We start from the raw sequence: 21,281 nt of genomic DNA, 5'->3' as shown, positions 1-21,281 counted from the left end.
CTAACAGTACTACCAGATTGATCTAACTGAGTACTAACCAGATTGATCTAACAGTACTACCAGATTGATCTAACAGTACTACCAGATTGATCTAACACAGTACCACCAGATTGATCTAACAGTACTACCAGATTTTATCTAACAGTACTACCAGATTGATCTAACAGTACTACCAGATTGATCTAACAGTACTACCTGATATTACAGTACTACCACATTGATCTAACAGTACTACCAGATTGATCTAACAGTACTACCAGATTGATCTAACAGTACTACCAGATTGATCTTAACAGTACTACCAGATTGATCTAAACATAATACAGTACCACCAGATTGATCTAACAGTACTACCAGATGGATCTAACAGTACCACCAGATTGATCTAACAGTACTACCAGATGTGATCTTAACAGTACCACCAGATGATCTAACAGTACTACCAGATTGATCTAGACAGTACCACCAGATTGATCTAACAGTACTACCAGATTGAATCTAACAGTAACAGTACTACCAGATGGATCTTACAGTAACTACCAGATTGATCTAACAGTACTATCTATACAGTACACCAGATTGATCTAACAGTACGACCAGATTGATCTTAACAGTACCACCAAAAGTTGATCTAACAGTACCACCATATTGATTCAGTACCACCAGTATTGATCTAACAGTACTACACCAGATGGATCTAACAGTACCACCAGATTGATCTAACAGTAACTACCAGATTGATCTAACAGTACTACCAGATGGATCTTACAGTCGACCATGATTTCTAACAGTACACCAATTGATCTAAAGTAACCAGATGGTTAACAGTACCACCAGATGATGATCTAACAGTACTACCAGATTGAACTAACAAGTACTACCAGATGGTCTTACAGTTGATCTAACAGTAACACCAGATGGATCTAACAGTACTACCAGATTGATCTAACATGTACGTACCAGATGGATCTAACAGTACTCCAGATTGATTAACAGTACCACCAGTGTTTCAATCTCCAGTAATACCGGCCTGATATCCCTGTTATTTCAGCCCGTGTAATATTTGGTTGTATTAACTAGTGTAATAGCTGACCATGAACGATCTAACATTGGCTGGAAATCCAGATTGTGATCATACAGACACAGCACCAAATGATCGTCAGAAAAAATTACGTACAGTATTGACAGAACCAGATTGATCTAACAGTACCACCAGAAATTGATCTAGTTAATTTGATAAAAAGTACTACTTAGATTTGATCTTCATATAAGATTGTTTTGAAACTCGTTTCAGAAGATTTAATTTTTTCTCGCCAGATTGATCTAACAGTACTACCAGATTCATCTAATAGTACGACCAGATTGATCTAACAGTACCACCAGATTGATCTAACAGTACTACCATCTACTACCAGATTGATCTAACAGTACCACCAGATTGATCTAACAGTACTACCAGATTGATCTAACAGTACTACCAGATTGATCTTACAGTACCACCAGATTGATCTAACAGTACTACCAGATTGATCTAACAGTACTACCAGATGGATCTACAGTACCACCAGATTGATCTAACAGTACTACCAGATGATCTAACAGTACTACCAGATTGATCTAACAGTACTACCAGAATCTAACAGTACTACCAGATTGATCTTACAGTACCACCAGATTGATCTAACAGTACTACCAGATTGATCTAAACAGTACTACCAGATTGATCTAACAGTACCACCAGATGGATCTAACAGTACTACCAGATTGATCTAACAGTACTACCAGATGGATCTAACAGTACTACCAGATTGATCTAACAGTACTACCAGATTGATCTAACAGTACTACCAGATTGATCTAACAGTACTACCAGATTGATCTAACAGTACTACCAGATTGATCTAACAGTACTACCAGATTGATCTAACAGTACTACCAGATTGATCTAACAGTACTACCAGATTGATCTAACATGGCGTACAACTGGTAACATTACTCTGATTACATTTGTGTTTCAATTCTCCATTAATCCGCCTGATATCCAGTTATTTCGCCCGTGTAATATTTTGGTTGTATTACTAGTGTAATATGACATGGAACGATTTTCATTGGCTGGAAATCAATTGTGATCAGACAGACACAAGAAAATGACGTCAGAAAAAATAACGTGGCGTCAGTATTACGAGAATGGCGGGACAAAATGGCGGTCTTTGCTGGATTTTCGGAATACATTTTGACCTGAAATTCTTTGTTGTGTAGGTATTTGTAGTTATTTGATAAAAAGTATCTTTAATTTGTGTTCATTTCATATAAGATTTTATGAAACTCGTTTCGAAGATTTATTTTTTTCTCGCCAAGGCTCGCAAAGATAAAACAAATCTTAGACTCGTTTCATAAAATCTCATATGAAATAAACACTCATGTAGAACCTATATGTATTATACATGTGACACATTACATTGTTCTGTTATTTACAAACGCACTATATTCACCATAGCTTTGAAGATCGCTTATATTCTTCAAATTTCATAACTCAGAATTACTTTTTGATAAAATTCTACTTAAATTTCCTAGAGATTGTTTAAAGAGAAGCATACATATACTGCAACAGGACACTTCATCCAATCAGTTTACTCCGAATTATACGGACAGATTGTCGTTCCCCATGGCAGATCAAAGTTAGTAAGAAAGGTATTGGTAATTTTATCTCGATAAGGGATAGAACCCGCCAAAGAGACATAGGTCAACTGCTGAATAGTAAAAAGCAAGTGTTTTAAGTATCTACAAACAAAGATCAAACGCGGGGTATATTGTATTGACACAGAAAATAAGGATTGATCGAATAGCAAGACACAAACCAGAGAGGCATGTTTCTGTCTCAAATATATTATTCTAATGTGTGATTCTTATGTTAGTGTGTAAGAGATTGGGGTGTAGGACCACAGAAATATATTTGATAGCAGACGACCAAATGTAAAATTAAAATAAACGACTAAAATATTGTGCATGTTGATGTCTGAATCCATTCACGGTGGGAAGTGAAGAAGGGCGCTAATTAGTGCTAAAAATATATAGTCGATGTAAAATAAAATGCCTATTTGTATACCAAGCCGGATTTCGAGAATCAACTGAAACTTTAAAACAAATATATAAACAATTGATTACTGATTTAGGATCTATTTTCTGACTGAGTTGATTGCCTCAGAGTCTGAATTGTTGACCCTGCTCGGCTTGTTACTCCCATGTCTGTAACTTGTAAAAGTCTCAGACCCAAGAACCATGAAATTCACATTTTTTGTAGAGGGTTCGAAATGTTTAACAACCCTCGAAGGGAAAGAAACATATAATTCACAAGTTTCGTTGGTCTTATGCCTTAGAAGGTTGTGAAAAAATTCATTGAATTTGCTTAAGAAGTTTTGGAGAAGAATTGAAAATGTAAATTGCTTACGGACAAACGACGGACGACTCTTTATACACGAACAAAAGGTGACCTAAAATAATTTGTTTCAGAAGTAAAACCATGTTATGTTATCATTTATGACATTCCATGCATAAATGCACTTCTTTTTTTCTAATTTTAATTTCATTTTTATCATAGCATTAGGAGGCAACATAAATTATAACCCGATATTTCACGTAAAACAAATCTGATAAATGAGAAAATGTAAACGACCCATGATCAACTGTATATTTCCAGCAGTCAATAGTAGAAAGCAGTGTCACCGTGAGGAACAGTTACGTCAGCACAACCTGTGAAATAATTATGTTATAGAAAATATAAGTAAGGCCTCTGGTACTAAACGATAATTGGGACGCGAACATGGCGCATGTTTCCTGGAAGCAGGCAGAGCAGCTGCTATTTGATGATGTGTGGTTTTAAACCGACCAATATATAGTACATACAGACGTTTCCTTGGCATCCCACGTCAATCGCCTCTGGCCACCAGTAAAAGAAATAATTTCTTTCAGAATGAAGATTTTATTCAGTAGCGGTCATTGAAAGTAGATTTAAAAAAATAATTTCCACTGGTTTCAGTTGACGTCTTTTAAAAACAGAAAGTCGCACCTTCCGAGTCTCAAGCAGCTGTCGACACTTGGTTTTTCAAAATAATTGGGCGACTTTGCAATGTAACACTTTTGATAACATCTGAAGTATAATCAGAATCGGACAATTAAATATAAACCATTCAATAATGTCTCTTAATTCACGGACACTATGTTAAAAGCCAACATAGTTTCAATTTCGACAGTATGATAGGACATTACGTTCATACGATTCAAAACTCATTGCTAGTATTCTGACCAAGAATAGCAATTCATTTGCAAACCGTTACCGATTACAACCTCACATTTTAAAAACAAGGTTTAACAATAAATCATCTCAGTAGTAATTATATTCGAGCTACATAAAATATGGTGTGATACATAGCACGGGTCGGCCTACGGCTATTCCCAAGGGAAGTTAGCAACAAAAGAAGCAGTTGTCAGGTACTGGACGTAGTTTGATGGGGTTTGTTTTCGGGATGACTCTGGATAATTCAGAAAACACCGGGTCTGTCTCATTTCCGTGGAATATTATCCGCTGGTTCTAATTATCATGGTTCATTCTATACAGAATCTCGATGAATTCTACTTATTCTACTTGTTAATTCCACAGACATTCGATGAATCCTACTTACTAATTCTTCGAACACTTGATGAATCCTATTACTCTTCCTACGGACACTCGATGAATTCTACTAGCTAATTCTGCATACATTTGGTGGATTATACTTGCTAGAAGTATCAAAGACAATATTCTGTGATACATGGTCTTGTGTGCCAGTTATAATGTGTTTTAAAGGATCACGCTGTTTTAATTCTGTATAATACCGACTCCGGAGTCACTCCCTGTTGACAAGCTAGCACCTTCAAAACAGAATCAGCGAAAATAGTTTCATCATCTCGTGTAACGGTTTTTCCAGATATTATCGGGTACGCGAGGCCTTTCTGTCCTGCGTTGTCGACAGTGCACCTCCGCGGGACGCGGCGACGATTTTCTATTGCGTGTAAAGTGATTTGTACCATTTCAATTCTCTAGATGTTTTCATAACAATAAAAGCATTAAAGTTATTAAGATTCTTCAAGGATTCGGCGGCTATAACCAAAAACCTGACTAATTGAATAAACGACTTGGATTTAAACAAAACGGTGTAAATGGATCGATTCAAAGTGTTAATTCGGTTCAGTTGTCTATAAGAAGTTTCTCACCTTACATCTCTGATAAAACGGTCGGTAATACCTATTTAAATCTCTTACTTACACCTAAATATCACATAGGTCGTCTGCCGATATTACTTTATTGTTAAATTATCCTGTTCATCATTTTCTCTAGTAAAATGGGTTATTAACAATGGGTTATATTCAGCAAAGATAAAATATGGATTTTTTTTAAGTCGGTCATGAATGACTCAAGGACTGTGTGTGAAGTGTTTGCGTTCAAAGTCTTCGAATTTAATGTTTTATACTACTGCCACAAAATCCGTAAATAAAGGTATGTCATTTAAAACGACTGTAACATAAAACAATTCTATATCTGAAATCCATATAGCATCGTGAAGATGATGAATGTATCTTTTAAATGAGGTACGAAATAAGTCTATAGTTCCACGATACATGTCTGAATCCAACTACGATCCTCAGAATACATCTGAATATCGGTTGGACGGACACGAGCTCGTAACACGATTATCTCAAAAATTACTAATGAGTTACTGCCCGCGAAAGTTAAAAACGACTTAACTTGCAACACAACTTTGACCGCCTAATTTCAGACGATTTATCCATGTTGTTTTGATATGTTGATCCGATTTTTTTGCACAGCTGTACACACGTGCATAGGCTACATTATGGTGGGTATTTAGATGTATATAACTGTAAAACCTTAGTTTTTTTACCCGGCAAAAGATTTGAACATATTTTGCGTTCAACTTTGACCACTTCCGGTACAAATTTGTTTTTTATATATCGCTTTGATTTTTCAACCGAAAAAGGTCTAGAAAATGCCTGACAATAAGGCGTATTTATGAAGTAGGAACCTCTTCATAATGGCCGATATTTTGTCCACGAAATTTGACACGACTTATCAAGTTCCGTGTTCGTGCTTACTTTTCGGTAAATAGTATTTTGAGCTAGAGCGCTAATGTTTTGTACACAGATTGACAATTGCATGCTGTACAATATGTTAAAGTCTCCGTTGCGAAAATTTCAAAATGGACGAGATTTTTGCAGAAAAAGATTTTTGTGAAAAATTGTGTTGTGAGCTAGATCGCTAATTTTTTCACAAGAATAGATGGTAACCAAAATATGGCTCCGTAAAGTTCGTCACGTATACAATGAACTGAGGCAAAAATCAATTACATGTAATGGTAATTTCACAACGGGGATGACGTCGTTGTGATATATATCTATTTAAGGTATGAAATCCAAAGATACTGAATAATTTTCCAAATATCATTTCATTAAATGTAACTTCCTAGAAGTCGGTAGGCGATTCCCGGAGTATCCGAAAATCAACCCGTGCCGTCCGAGCTCTAGACCCTAACTAACTCATCACAAAACATAACACATATTATTATTTAACAATAACACGGAAGATTAACACAAGGCATTTTGAACTCAAGTGTACGTCCGGCAGGTAAAATAATTGTCCATTGTCCTGGGGATAAGTGTCACACCTGGTTGGACTGGTCTAGACTCCTTAATACTGCTCAGTTAACACTACACAATAAATAGATATAATTACTACTCAGAGTTAAAGCCAACAACAATATATCAAAGAATTACGAATAACAATACCAACAGTAAATTAATCGATCATAGAACTTCAATATAATATAATTACACAATATTAAGATGATTTAGCAAAATGTGGTAATTAAAAGTCTCGAATAATATAATAGATCGAATGTACATAAATGTTCTAATAAGCACTCTTTCTTTATGAAAGTAATGTATTTTATCATATTACAACAAACATGTAATAGCCAATTACCTCTAATTGTATTTCAATTACCTGTTCAATTGACATCCGTTTAATTAGTTTTGTTTATTTGTCCTTTATTCTCATTTCATGTATCTTACGATTAAGGTAAAGTTTAAGACTAATATGTACCTGTATGCAATTAAAATTATGTGCCACTGGCCAATGACAAGGATCAATATATACATCAGGTAATAGGTACACCGGCTCACCGGTACACCTAGTAGTGAAAAGGGCCAGGACATTTCTGCCTCAAACACCAGTAGTACAATGTATACTGGCCATGGCTTATCATCATTAATTACACCTATGGGCAAAGAACAAAGTACAATTCTTTGGTATTATTCCTGGCCAAGTAGACAGAAATCACATATAAAGTAATTTTCAAAGGTGACCTCTTCTTTTGTATCTTCAAACACTACAAATTACATGTGTCATATGATACAGAAGGAACGTTTGATGAACCATGTATGTGTGGGTCAATTGCCATATAAAATAAAAATAAAAAAAATTATGAAAAAACAGGTACATGTATGAATTAAAGTAATGTGTTATTAAATTAATTACATCACTATGTGATTAAACCCATTCTGTTTATGATATACAGGCCTTGGCACCTGAAGTAGAAATACAACTTGAAATTATCGACAATGAACAGAAAAGGAAAATTAATGATTTCATTATGGTAATGAAGAGGATGAGCATTAAATATTTGGAAATCCAATGTAAAATCACAGGTAGGAATGAATGTTTCCATATAGTATAGTATTTTGCTTTCGCGTCATCAAGAAATATTAGTTATACTATTTTTCGGTAATATAAGTAATTTTGCATTGTGCATTAAATATATTTCTCAACCAAACAATCAGGAATCCATGGATTTTTTTCCATAATTATCATGAATCTGTATCTTGATGAGGGTTGGTAACACCTCACATAAAGAGGTGATATCAAAACAAGTCTTTGACTACTGAAGCAACTAGTACGCACTATGTAACAACCCAGAATTCATTGAAGTTTATGACCATCGCCATCATGATACTGTAAACTTTAAGGTTCAAGTAAACTGAAATTAGGCAACAAGTAGACTGAAATTAAGTAACGCTTTTCCTCATAGATTCGTTGCGAAATAAGCTGTTCATATTGAAAAAAAAAATATACAATTGATAATGAATCCATTGCATGCGACTCTGGTTTCTAGTTCCATTAATCACATACTTCATAAACAAGTTAAATATATATGTCCGATAATTGGTAACCATTGGTGCAATAAACCTCAACAGTTTGAATAGCATCTCACTTTGATTTAGCTCCAAGTCCAGTATGATTCTTACATTTGTATGTAGCCACTTTGAAAAACTGTCACACTGGATCCAATATATTGATTTCCACACTTTGTTGCACAGTGCACATACTATTTTAGATCCAGATGAAGATTTGCTAGTTGTTGCCTCTGATTGTTTCTGTGAAGCTGACTGACTGAGGTCGTTGATTGAGAGACTGTTGAATAGCTTTCTTGTGAAGTTGACTGACTTGGGGTTGTTGGTTGAGAGACTGTAGAATAGTTTTCTTGTGAAGTTGACTGACTTGGGGTTGTTGGTTGAGAGACTGTAGAATAGTTTTCTTGTGAAGTTGACTGACTTGGGGTTGTTGGTTGAGAGACTGTAGAATAGTTTTCTTGTGAAGTTGACTGACTTGAGGTTGTTGGTTGAGAAACTATAGAAGAGTTTTCTTGTGAAGTTGACTGACTTGGGGTTGTTGGTTGAGAAACTGTAGAAGAGTTTTCTTGTGAAGTTGACTGACTTGGGGTTGTTGGTTGAGAGACTGTAGAATAGTTTTCTTGTGAAGTTGACTGAACTTGGGGTTGTTGGTTGAGAGACTGTAGAATAGTTTTCTTGTGAAGTTGACTGACTTGGGGTTGTTGGTTGAGAGACTGTAGAATAGTTTTCTTGTGAAGTTGACTGACTTGGGGTTGTTGGTTGAGAGACTGTAGATGGTTGTTTCTGTCGCTTTGATTTTTTGTTTTTTTCTTACTTGAATTTGCTTCCTATGTGCTAAATTTTTTCAACAGTAAGAGCTTGAAGTAGATCTTTCTTGTATAATCTTGATGAAGACCATATGAACTACAGATGCCTTCAGGACAATGTCACGAATGATACATGGGATTCCTGTATCTTCTATAAAATTGCGGTTTATGTGTGTACATACATCAGAGGTAATGTAACTTTTACTGTTGCTCAGAGTTTTTTCAAATATGAATTGTACAAATGAGTATTTGTTTGTTCATCTTGCTGGATATGCAAGCAAGCATAACAAAATATTTTAGTTCATCTGAGATATGGGTAAGACCTTCCATAAGATTTTTGAGACATCTATAAGTGTTTCAGGTATCTGACTTTGTTGTTGAAGAACACTTTAATAATAATAATAAATTTTATTTATTGAGGATTGATTTACAAAAGGCTTATCTACCACATGGTCCTCATGTTAGTAAAACATAATATCATTTGTTAGTTAAAATAGCAGACAAAATAAGCAAATTTATAAACAATCACAAAAATGTCACAGAAAATATAATTAAAATTATCACAGGATGCACAAATCTCATGCATAGTAATACGTCATTAAAAGGCATATGCCTTGTATACATATATACTAATATAGCAAAAACATTGACATAGTTACATGCTAATATAGCATAATCTAAAATAAGTATGCATAATATTATAAGGAATTCAAATAAGAAACTCAGATAGAAAAAATGATTAGACATCACAATTAAAATATAATACTGGTCTATGATAGTGAAATTTTATACCTCTAGTACTGGACAAGATTTCGTTTAAAGGTTGGATAGTTTTGAATTTTCTTCATGTCATTTGGTAAAAGATTCCAATCATTGATGCCAAAATTTACAAGAAATTGCTTTGAATAAAAATTTGGTACAGTTCTGTTTAGGACACTTTAAAATTATTTTGACATGAGAATCTTTATTTTCCAAGGATATTTCTGGCCAAATTTGGTTACATTCCATTCAAAACTCTATGACTAGTAGCGATTTAAAAGGATTTACCTCTATTTCCCCTATTGGGCCCTACCCCTCCAGCCCCCGGGGAGCCAGAGCCAAAATTTATACAAATTCTGTTCCCCTTCCCCCAAGGATATTTTTGGCCAAATTTGGTTACAATCCATTCAGAACTATATGACAAGTAGCGATTTAAAGGATTTACCTCTATTTCCCCTATTGGGCCTTGCCCCTCCTGCCCCCGGGGGATCAGAGCCAAAATTTACACAAGTTCTGTTCCCCTTCCCCAAAGGATATTTTCTGGCCATATTTGGTTAAATTCCATTCAGAACTCTATGACAAGTAGCGATTTTAAAGGATTTTCCTCTATTACCACTATTGGGCCCCGCCCCTCCTGCCCTTGGGGGGATCAGAGAGCCAAAATTTATACAAGTTCTGTTCCCCTTCCCCAAGGATATTTGTGGCTAATTTTGGTTACTTTTCATTCAGAAACTCTATGATAAGTAGCGATTTAAAGGATTTACCTCTATTCCCCCTATTGGGCCCGCCCCCTCCTGCCCCCGGGGGACCAGAGCCAAAATTTATACAAGTTCTGTTCCCCCTCCTCCAAGGATGTTTGTGGCCAAATTTGGTTACAATCCATGCAGAACTCTAGGGCAAGTAGCGATTTCAAGTATTTACCTCTATTTCCCCTATTGGGCTCCGCTCCTCCTGCCCTCGAGGGACCAGAGCCAAAATCTATACAAGTTCTGTTCCCCTTCCCCCAAGGATGTTTGTGGCCAAATTTGGTTACATTCCATTCAGAACTCTATGACTAGTAACGATTTAAAGGATTTACCTCTATTTCCCCTATTGGACCCCGCCCCTGCTGCCCCCGGGGGACCATAGCCAAAATTTATACAAGTTCTGTTCCCCTTCCCCCAAGGATGTTTGTGGCTAATTTTGGTTACTTTCCATTCAGAACTATATGACTAGTAGCGATTTAAAGGATTTACCTCTATTTCCACTATTGGGCCCCGCCCCTCCTGCCCCGGGGGATCAGAGCCAAAATTTATACAAGTTCTGTCCCCCCTCCCCCAAGGATGTTTGAGGCCAAATTTGTTTTACAATCCATGCAGCACTCTATGACTAGTAGCGATTTAAAGGATTTACCTCTATTTCCATTTCACTTTTTGGAATACACTTTCATCATTGATAGTTAACATGTTTGGAGATGATGAGGTTTGCTTAGGACTAAGTTCATGTATAAGTTTCCAAAGGTTTCCACGGGATGTTTGCGAAGGCGTCCCTAAACACGTGCTCATCAAAGTTCTTAACGATCGGTATGTCATATTGGAGTGCATGAACTTTGAGCCAAATGATCGTTTACGTACGATACACACAGGATAGTGATCACCGAGACTGTTTTTGACTACTTTCACAGCATACATTGGGTGGTCAATGAGTGTTGAGGTATCAGCGACGCGAGTTGGTTCATTAACCATTTGATGCAAATTGAAAGTTTCAGTTAGATCTTTCACAATTTGCACTTTTCAGATTTATGTTAAAATCACCAAGTAAAATGAATTCATTTCCTTCCCGCTGACATTTGGATAAAAATACTTTAAACTGTTCAAGCCATAGTGTAGAGTTACAGTTTGGGGGTCTGTTCACATTCCCAATAAGTAATGGCTTTGAACATTTGAAGTGTATCTGGATACACATTACTTCGAGATCATCGATTTCAAGATCTGAGCGCCTAATGCATGGAGTATCTTTTTTTAATGTAAGTACCCACACCACCATGACGGCTCCCATCACGTCGATCAAGGCGTTCTAGAGAGTATCCCGGAATGGATATTTCTTCACTCTGGATTGAAGATGTAAGCCAAGTTACTTGGAAACACAATATATCCAACGGGTGGTTGTGACAGTGTAATGAAATCTGCGGGAGTTTGTTGAATATACTTCTGATGTTCCAGGAACAAATTTCAAAACCAGCTGGCAGGTTAAAGTCATGATCAATTGTTTCATTTCTGTTCCCATTCTAAATATGAGCCTGCTTATTACCAATAAAATAGTTTGTACATAGGCTGGGTAGGTAGAGAATGTCTCCTGAGTACATGTACTCAGGGGCTACCGGTGGGGAATTTCTGACTAGGTCATGGACGATTTGTAGGGAAACACTGATGATGGTCATCCATAATAGCAGACAGGTAAGATTAGTGGTCTTACCTGGTGACCGATCAGACGTGACCGTGTTCCATGTTGAGTGCAAAAACTAAAAAGTCCAATTTTCATTATATAATCCATCAAATCACACATTTTGTATCACAAGTCCAATAAGGAGAAACCCTCCAGAGACTATGCCAAATTTGATGTAGAAATGTTCATATAGAATCAGGTTATTCACAAAAACAAGTCAGAGCAGAAAAACACCACTGTGTAGTGTTAGGTGAACACTACTACCATTTCATTCATTACTACTTTCATTCATATCTAATGCATCTTAAAGTTTTACGGCTGTAGATGATTCTTCATATTCCACATGATCTTCAGCAGAAACGTTGTAGGCAGAATGTAGCTGTCTCTGAATATATACATGTACATACTTGATCTTCCTGGCACAGCAGCCACCAACATATCTTACTATCGCAAGGCAACGCTGGTCATTTCTCTATGAACTTTCATGGTAGATTTCCCTTTTTGTAAGAGATCAACTTTTCTCTGAAGTAAATACTTCATGATGGAGATAGATAAAGAGTAACTTCTGTGTGACTGAGCTTCTCTTTAAGGGACTTGTCCTCAAACAGTAGAAGGCAGTTTGGAATAAACATTAATCAGTTTGTCAGACTAAACTGCCTCGCATGTGTTTATACCGTCAACAATTGCAGATATTACTGCAAACTCTTTGTTGCAATACTGATCTACTGTTTTTCAAGAAAAAATAGGACATCGTTAACACGCCTTCCGTCCGCGGAAGGAGTTTGTAACGAGGATCTTCAAAATGGTAGATGTTTGAAAGTATTTGTAATACATTAAATCGGTGGGAAGGGCGACTTTGTCCACACAATGTCTGCACTGAACAACTTATTATGATGATTCATTACTTCTTTACAAACTCTTAGTCCAAATTCAGCTTCAGGTCCGTTTCTGCTGATATATTGCATATCCCATTGTAGCCTCTCATATGCTTCATTTATCCTTTACACATCAAGAAGCAGCAAAGTCCGTGCCTGCCGAGTCATCGACGAGGTAATGACCAGTATCTTCTAGATATCAGAATATTAAATTCGGCCAATGGGAGGTGGGCTAATAAAAACACCTTGTTAGGATAGCGCTTATCCTGTCACGGATGATGGTTTCAAGCATAAATAATTTTAAAACAGAATGATGGAGTCTGATGAAACTTCAAGTAACACAGCCTGGGATTGAATTTTGGTCAAAATGTCAATTACAAAGGTCAGTGTTAATAAAAATATTAAAAATGGTTTTAGGTCAATGTAATAGATAGTGGGAATAGGCAGGGGTCATATGTATTCTCTTTGGATGACTTAAACATTGTTACACTTGTATGCAAAGCTGTGAAAATGTTAAGACTTTGTGTGGGTACATAAGTTGGAAAAACAAATGTTGTCTGCAGTCGATATCACACTCTTGAAACGTGGTCAAAAGATCTTACAGCCCTAAATGGTTCAAAGATATATCTAAGAACTTCAAACTGTAAAAGAGTAATTGACTTTCACATATAAAATACAATACTTGCCGTGCATTCATCAGAGAAGGAAAATCTGCAATTGGATACATCAGAACAGGATATAAGATTCAAGAAACGTATCCCACAGGCTTCTGATAGTATGACAGAGTTATTGAAAGGCCAGGCTATCAATGTACCACGGAATCAAAAAGGACGGAGATGGGACGGAAGGGGGTTATGCATAAGCTCACCTTGGTCCTTCGGACCATGTGAGCTAAAAACAGAAGGCTATAGGCATAAAAACGTCTTTTCTAAAAATAAAATATTCGTTTAAAGCATTGTCTAATCCACAGGACTTATTTCTGTTATTTTTTTAATAGATTTTCTTATTTCATTTTCTCATATTTCCTCACCCGATTCCTAAAAAATCCCGTTGACTCCGTAACACCATGTTTTTGATATTGATTCAGACACTACCTCGTTCACTAATGCTTCATACCTTGCGAAGTTTTGGAAATGTTCATAAAAACCATAAATCTTCATGAGTTAAGACACTTTTTTCAAACTGTTTGCGTTTTTGTTTTGTTTTTTTTTAATTTTTTTTTTAAATGAAATACTTTCGGGTTAATTTTCTTTTCTACCACAAAAGGCGGTGTTCTTCAATTCTCAGGACATTTAATAAGCACTGACGCTGTTGATTAACAATTTTTTATACCACACGTGGTATAAACTCTGTACGCATTCTGATTGGCTGACACTGTGAACTTTGACACACTACTTATTTCTCAGAGTCACGTTATCATTGTTAATGTCATCAATTATCAAACGACGTCATTCTATGTTGTGATCGCCGTTTGACCCCCAAACCTGCTGCTGAAAAGCGTATGCGTCGTGGTCGTTGTGTCAAAATACGTGACGTTTTCATACATGTTACATTGACTTTAAGTACTGATAATAGATCTTGATGGACAAGAATTTCACTGATGAGTTGCGTATTTTAACGTGTGTGAAACGAACTTGAGCTTGATGGTAATGGCTTGTTGATTATCTGGTGGGAAATAGACAATGCCGAGTCTTGCGAATGCTTTTACATGTATACATGTAGTCCGACATTGAGTTTTATTTTCTGGAAGTCACTATGAAGATTTGAACTTAATAAGACGTTAAATGAGTATTATTTCACCCTAAAGATGTTCCTTAATACAAGAATTTTATATCGATTCTTTATCAAACGATGAAGTTTGAATACTAATGAGTGTCTTTTTGCTGATGACAATATGACTACACCTTATTTGCATATTTCGATAAATACACGTTACTGTCTCCCGCCTTATTTCTATCGGCTAAAACCGAATATGATTGTGGTAGAAACAGCTCATACTTCTCGCGGTTGTTGGATATTGAATTGACGCTAAGCGAGTATCTTTTGTAATTTTTAAAAATAACTTACTCGTGTGGAATAAATTCAATATTCAACAACCAATCATTGTGTAACCTCTATATATACTTTAACATGTTACCCTGGTATCCTTGGTAATCCCAAGTAGTTTTCATTGTAACTTTTTGTATTACAGTTTTTTAAAGACGAGGTCATTTCTATTTTATTCCTATTTAGAACGGTCGTGAATGTAAGTAATGCACTTAAATATTCTCCATAATGAAATTCTTTCTAATGAAATTTACAAAGGGTATTAAACCATGGTTTGTCTACATCTAGTTTATTCTAAGTTTTTCTGGTTGGATACTTCCTAGAAAAGACCTTTGTGCAGTTGGGTGACATATTCTCGTTCAGACGGTCCGTAAAATTGTTCCATGTTTCTGTTAATATTAATTTGGTCAAGTTCTTCATAATTACAAATTCCATTTAATTGAAAAGTATTTTCTTCCACTACATTCAAACCGTCTATCTAGTACCATCGTTCCATTTCACTCCAGCAATGCTTACCAAAATCTCATTTTCAGTAGGATTATAATTCAAACTTGTATTAATCGATATATCTATAGGTGACTGATCTGAAAATTCATTAAACAAACCGACATTGAAGAATCTTATATGTTGAAAAGTGGTATATTCTGTAATGTATAATCTATCAGACTGGACTCATTTGCATTATAAAACGTGATTGTACCATTCGGATCATCCTTATGTCTACCATTCAGTATCCGCAATGAAGTTGTGTTACAAAGTGACAGTAGGTGTTGGAAAGTATATCAGAGAACATCGGCACCTAGGTTGTCATCAACTAAAATCAAATCATGTCTTTCACCCGTACGTCTATTAAAGTCTCCCATGACAATAACATAGTTTCCCTCTTTAGACTGACTTATCATATTTTCTATATACGTACTCGAACAAGTTTATATCACATTTGGCATAGTATGTGCTATTTACTGTAAGAAAAATAGCAAACAAACAGTGAAGTAGATTTCTTTTCAGTTGATAATTTTATCAACACAAAGTTCTCATTTAAGATCTCTATCACCTCACATTAATCCAGCAATGCATTTTTAATTAAAATCACGGTCCCAACATTCATTTAAGCACTGATGTCACTATTTTTTGAACTGCATCGGGGTATGAAAGAAATTTTGTTTGCAAATTGTATGAATCCGCGTAGCGGATTCTCATAAAAGTGCAAACAAAATTTATTTCATAACCCGATGTAGTTAAAAAATAGTGACATCAATGCTTATAATTATTTTTTCATACTACTTGATAACATAAAATACGTTTAAACGTACGATTCTATTGACTTTCCAATGGATTATTTTCTCTAAATCAATACGCAACATCGACGTCTCTAGTTTTCGCGCCATTCTCGGATTTTTTTCTTCATAGTATATGAAAAAAATAACTGCCAATCAGAAAGTCGGATTTACTATGAAAACAAATAGAAATTAAATATACACAAAGACAATATTACTGCTACTGGTAAAATCTAAAAACTCTTTTGATATAAGTTTGTCTCCTATCCCTCAATAAACGTTCCAGGATAAGGTAGACATACTCTCTACACTGTCCTATATATGTGTGTGTTTGGGTTTCCGTCGTTTGATGATGTAGACTGAGAATAACCATGGGTACTGTTGTCACTAAAGCCTGGGTTTCTCATGTTCGGGCCATCCGTGTACGGGCTTCTTCCCCCATACATTGCGTTGCTCAATTGGTAAATTTGTCAGTTTCTGCTGCGCTCATGTCTTTTGAACGTATGAATATTTCCGAACGCGATATTTCTTTCTATGTGGAGCTCATTCGCAAAAATTGCTTTTAATTTTTCTTCTGTGTCTTCGTATGTTTGCTCTCTGAAGCTAGCAAACACCAGGTCATTCTTCATTCATCGCGTGAAACTGTAGGTTTCCACATTTTCTAGAAGTTTTCTGCATTCTTGGCGTTGACGGAGCAACTCATTTTGGCTTTTCATTCCAGAGTCTTGCTGTTCTTTTGCTCTTTCTTTCAGAGTTTAACAGAAGTATCTGGCTTCTCTATTGCCTTCTGATTTTCTGTAATTGTTGACTCAACTTTGTCGTAAAATTCACTTTTAGCCTCCGTAATTTTTTCTAACTCAATTTTCTTTTTCTTTACGTTGGTTACTGCTACTTTAAGACATTCAACTGTGGTGTCAGACATTTTAATAGATGATATTTACGGCCTATAACTGATAACGAGACAATTACAGTTGGCAAAATGCCTTGGTGAACTGTATTAAAGTTGGGAAATGGTCAAAGTGTCTTTCTGAAACTTAAAACATTTGGCGTTGTCCTATTTTCTGATGAACCGTAAGGTTCAAGGAATAAAAGAATTGAGCTGATGAAGTATCCCCACCTAACTGTCTACTCACCTTATAGGTGTAGTGGCTCCATAGACGCTGTGTTCACACCTTGAGATATCTTGTTAAGTAAGTGCATGGTGCGATAGTAAGTTGGGAATAGGTAGTCAGATGGTATGTATTGTACGTATTCATATGTGAATTTATCATCAAAAAGCTATCGCAGTAACGTAGACCTACAGTCCGCTTGGTATGAGTGACTTGTTTCTGTACTTTATCGTTTTCCTATCTGCACTGTTTGATATTTGCACCACAAATGAACCAAATTATGGCTTTAAATTAATATGACTATTTTAAGGGGCTTGAATTTAGATGTATGGTTCATTCTTAAGATTATAAAGCCAGGACACACAAGGTGTTCTAGAGAAGAGGTGGGCTATGCCTTGCTTACGTTTGACAAACCAATTAGTGTGTGGTCGTCATTCTTTGCGGTGGTAAAACGGGTCAACGTCATTTATGATTCGGTTGATATTGAACTCTGCATGCGGCGGTTGCCTTAGTGCCCACCTGGCACTACATCCTTACTTTAATTAACAGTTGTAACCACGTAAGAACAATACCAAGTTAACGATTACTGCTTGTATAATGTGGCTAATTATAATTTACCCGTACGTTTTCAACCACCATTCATATCGAAATGTCAAGGTCAAAACCATACATTGTATGTGTGTTTGTCGTATCCACGACAACTGGCTATCTAACCGGTTACTTTAAATTTTTGAGGTTAAAACAATCCACATTTTCCCTTCAAATTTAAAAATAGAACACTTTTACGTAATAAAAATTACATAGTCCTTAATATTTCATAAAATTTCCGTAACGTTGTCAAGTCACCCAAAATTGTAAAATCAATTAGTGAAAACAAATTAGGCCACGTCGAGATAACGTGCACCAATAGTTATTTGTCATTTGTTAGTATAATTATTTCTAACATGTTTTATTGTGTCTTGTGTATACAATGGGATCGGACAAATTTCAAACTTATATGAAGCCCATTACAATTTTACATACGTATATAATACATGTATATGCAAGATTGTGTTTAAAGAGAAGGGATATGATAATATACATTTATCAATACATATAGTGAGTGAGAATATCTAAATAACAATTTCTACGTCTCTCCGACCTAACATTACCAATCTATCCTGTTTTCAGAACCTTCGCCTATCTTATGTTTCCCCTTCCATTCCTTCCCTGGTATTTCCATCACTATTGCCGTCATGTCAGGGAGAGATCTTATTCATGAAGAAGGCATTTGGTAATCTGGATATATTTGAATGATTACTTTGTCAAACAGAGAGTTAAAGGGGTGATTTGAACATTTGAACCCCCACATTATCATTAGCTCGGGAAAAAACAAAACTTTGAATATCACAAAGTCTGCAACTAACCCTATAGAGTAGACAAACCCTAAGTGTGCTGATTACAAGACCTCGTATAAAATAATCCTTTTCGAGCATCAGAATACAACTAGTCACCGTATAATACCGTATATAATTGATGGTTTCTACCGTATAATACCGTATATAATTGATGGTTTCTACAACAGGAGGATATCATAATCATACGAAAGCATAGACACATTGAACTATTCTCTCTTATTGAATGGTAATGCTAAAAGTAAACATGACCACGTTTCGCATAATAACGTGTAAGTTTCGCAGTATAACGCCAAAGTTTCGCAAAGTGACGCGTAAGTCTCGCAAAATAACGCGTAAGTTTAGCATAATAACGCGAAATATTTTTTTTAATTCTTCTACCAAAATGAGCCCATTTGGCTTTCGTAGATTGGGCTCATTTTGGTAGAAAGTATATGGATAAATTTCGCGTTTTTACGCAAACCTTTGACGTTATTACGCAAAATTATTGCGAAACTTTGGCGTTATTACGCGAAACTTCCGCGTTGTTATTCGAAATTTTGGTGTTATTATACACCACAACTTTGGAGTTATTAGGCCAAATGTTGGTTGGCGTTATTATTCGAAACTTACACGTTTTTGTGTGTGTGTTTTTTTTTTTTTTTTTTTTTTTACATCTTGTGGTTTTGCTCATTCCTTCAGTCACGTGGTACATATATTTCAATCACATGATCTATCACGGCGTCGGCCACTGTCTGATTGAGTGGGTGTGGTGTAATTTCTCAGGGGAGTATCGCGAGGTAGGAGTAGAATGTGGCTCTCTAATTACATATTATATCGGTATGCACATCGCGTCTAGTATCCCGAAATACACTTCCTCACGCTGCAGTCTAAAGGGAATGGTCAGTTTGAATATTGCACGGTCTCACACTAGACTAGTCACTAGTCCTTGGTATCCGTCCAACAGGACACTGGTCTAACGTAACCGTAGTTCATTTGAAATACATTGTACTGTCCGCGATCGAAGGTTTACTATAAATAGGAATGCGCGAAATGCATTGTCTGTATGACATAGCATCTATTGTGATTGCGCGAATTTATGAATCATGCTTCTAATCAGTTTCAAACTTCTAAAGTTTAATTGTGCCAAAATAAGTATATTTACAATACCCAAATATTTCTACCATAACGTTATTCGTTCTGGATGACCTGTATATATAAAGTCTCGTGGTTCGTGCGTACAATTATGGCACAGGATTCATGGGTACTATCGGTGGTATTAGTAGCCCGGGGGAATTCAGCAAATTACGACCTTGAAATGAAATGCACTATATAACAGGATATATCGTAATGTCAGTACGGGTATGTTGGAGACTAGATTATATCACGATGTCAGTACGGGTACGGTGCAGACTAGATTATATTGCGATGTCAGTACGTGTACGGTGCAGACTAGAATATATCACGATGTCAGTACGCGTATGGTGCAGACTAGATTATATCGCGATGTCAGTACGGGTACGGTGCCGACTATATCTCCAATCGCACATGCTCCTGTTTTGTTATTACGCTCAGTAGTTCCAATTTGCATTGTGGTCGCGAGCTATTTTTGGTTTATGATTTCAGACATGTAAACTCATTGCTAAGCTTTGTAGAATAAGGAAGTAAAATATCAGTGGATGTAATTAAAGCGATGTATCTTACACGTTAAAGGATTATGTAGTGCAAATCTCTCGGGACAAAATATGAAGCACGCACCGTGTAGCACTTTGTACTTTAAAATGCAATCCATTCGTTTTGACCTACATTGACGTTGACACGTTTGTTAAAAGCTCCCGAACCACACATACAATAAGTTTCCCAGGTATTAAACTCACCGTCATTTGGTATCTTTCTTCCCACGAAATCGTAATGTCCTAACCCATTTACAACGTTCAATGTAATTTAATAAAACTTTTTTATGTTGTTAAACAGAATGAGTCGATAGCCGGAAGTAGTTGTTGCGTATTACGTTGAAATGATAAGAGTTACTACCAACCTCCCACAAGTCTGTTACAGTTAATTACCACCAATTCAATATTGAGTGTACTAATAACCGGATATGACAAGGTCAGTCATAATACTGACTAAGGGAGCCGGTTACCGGTAGTCGGATCTCCGGAATTTGCTATGGGCGCTGACAATAGAAAGTTGACGTACGGATACAGGCGGGTCAGTGTTGGTATCTAGGAGGAAGCCGGCACGTCATTCTACAGGTGTCACGCACCATTGTCCACCTGTCATATTCACCGTCCTGTAATACTAACAATCCCAGGATACCGTCACAAATAGGAGGGAGGCGTTTCTTTGGGCCTTCATTCATAATACTGTA

The sequence above is a fragment of the Argopecten irradians genome, chromosome 8 (genome assembly GCF_041381155.1).
Source record: "Argopecten irradians isolate NY chromosome 8, Ai_NY, whole genome shotgun sequence".
In the NCBI taxonomy this organism is placed as follows: domain Eukaryota; kingdom Metazoa; phylum Mollusca; class Bivalvia; order Pectinida; family Pectinidae; genus Argopecten; species Argopecten irradians.
Note: the sequence above shows the minus strand (reverse complement) of the source record.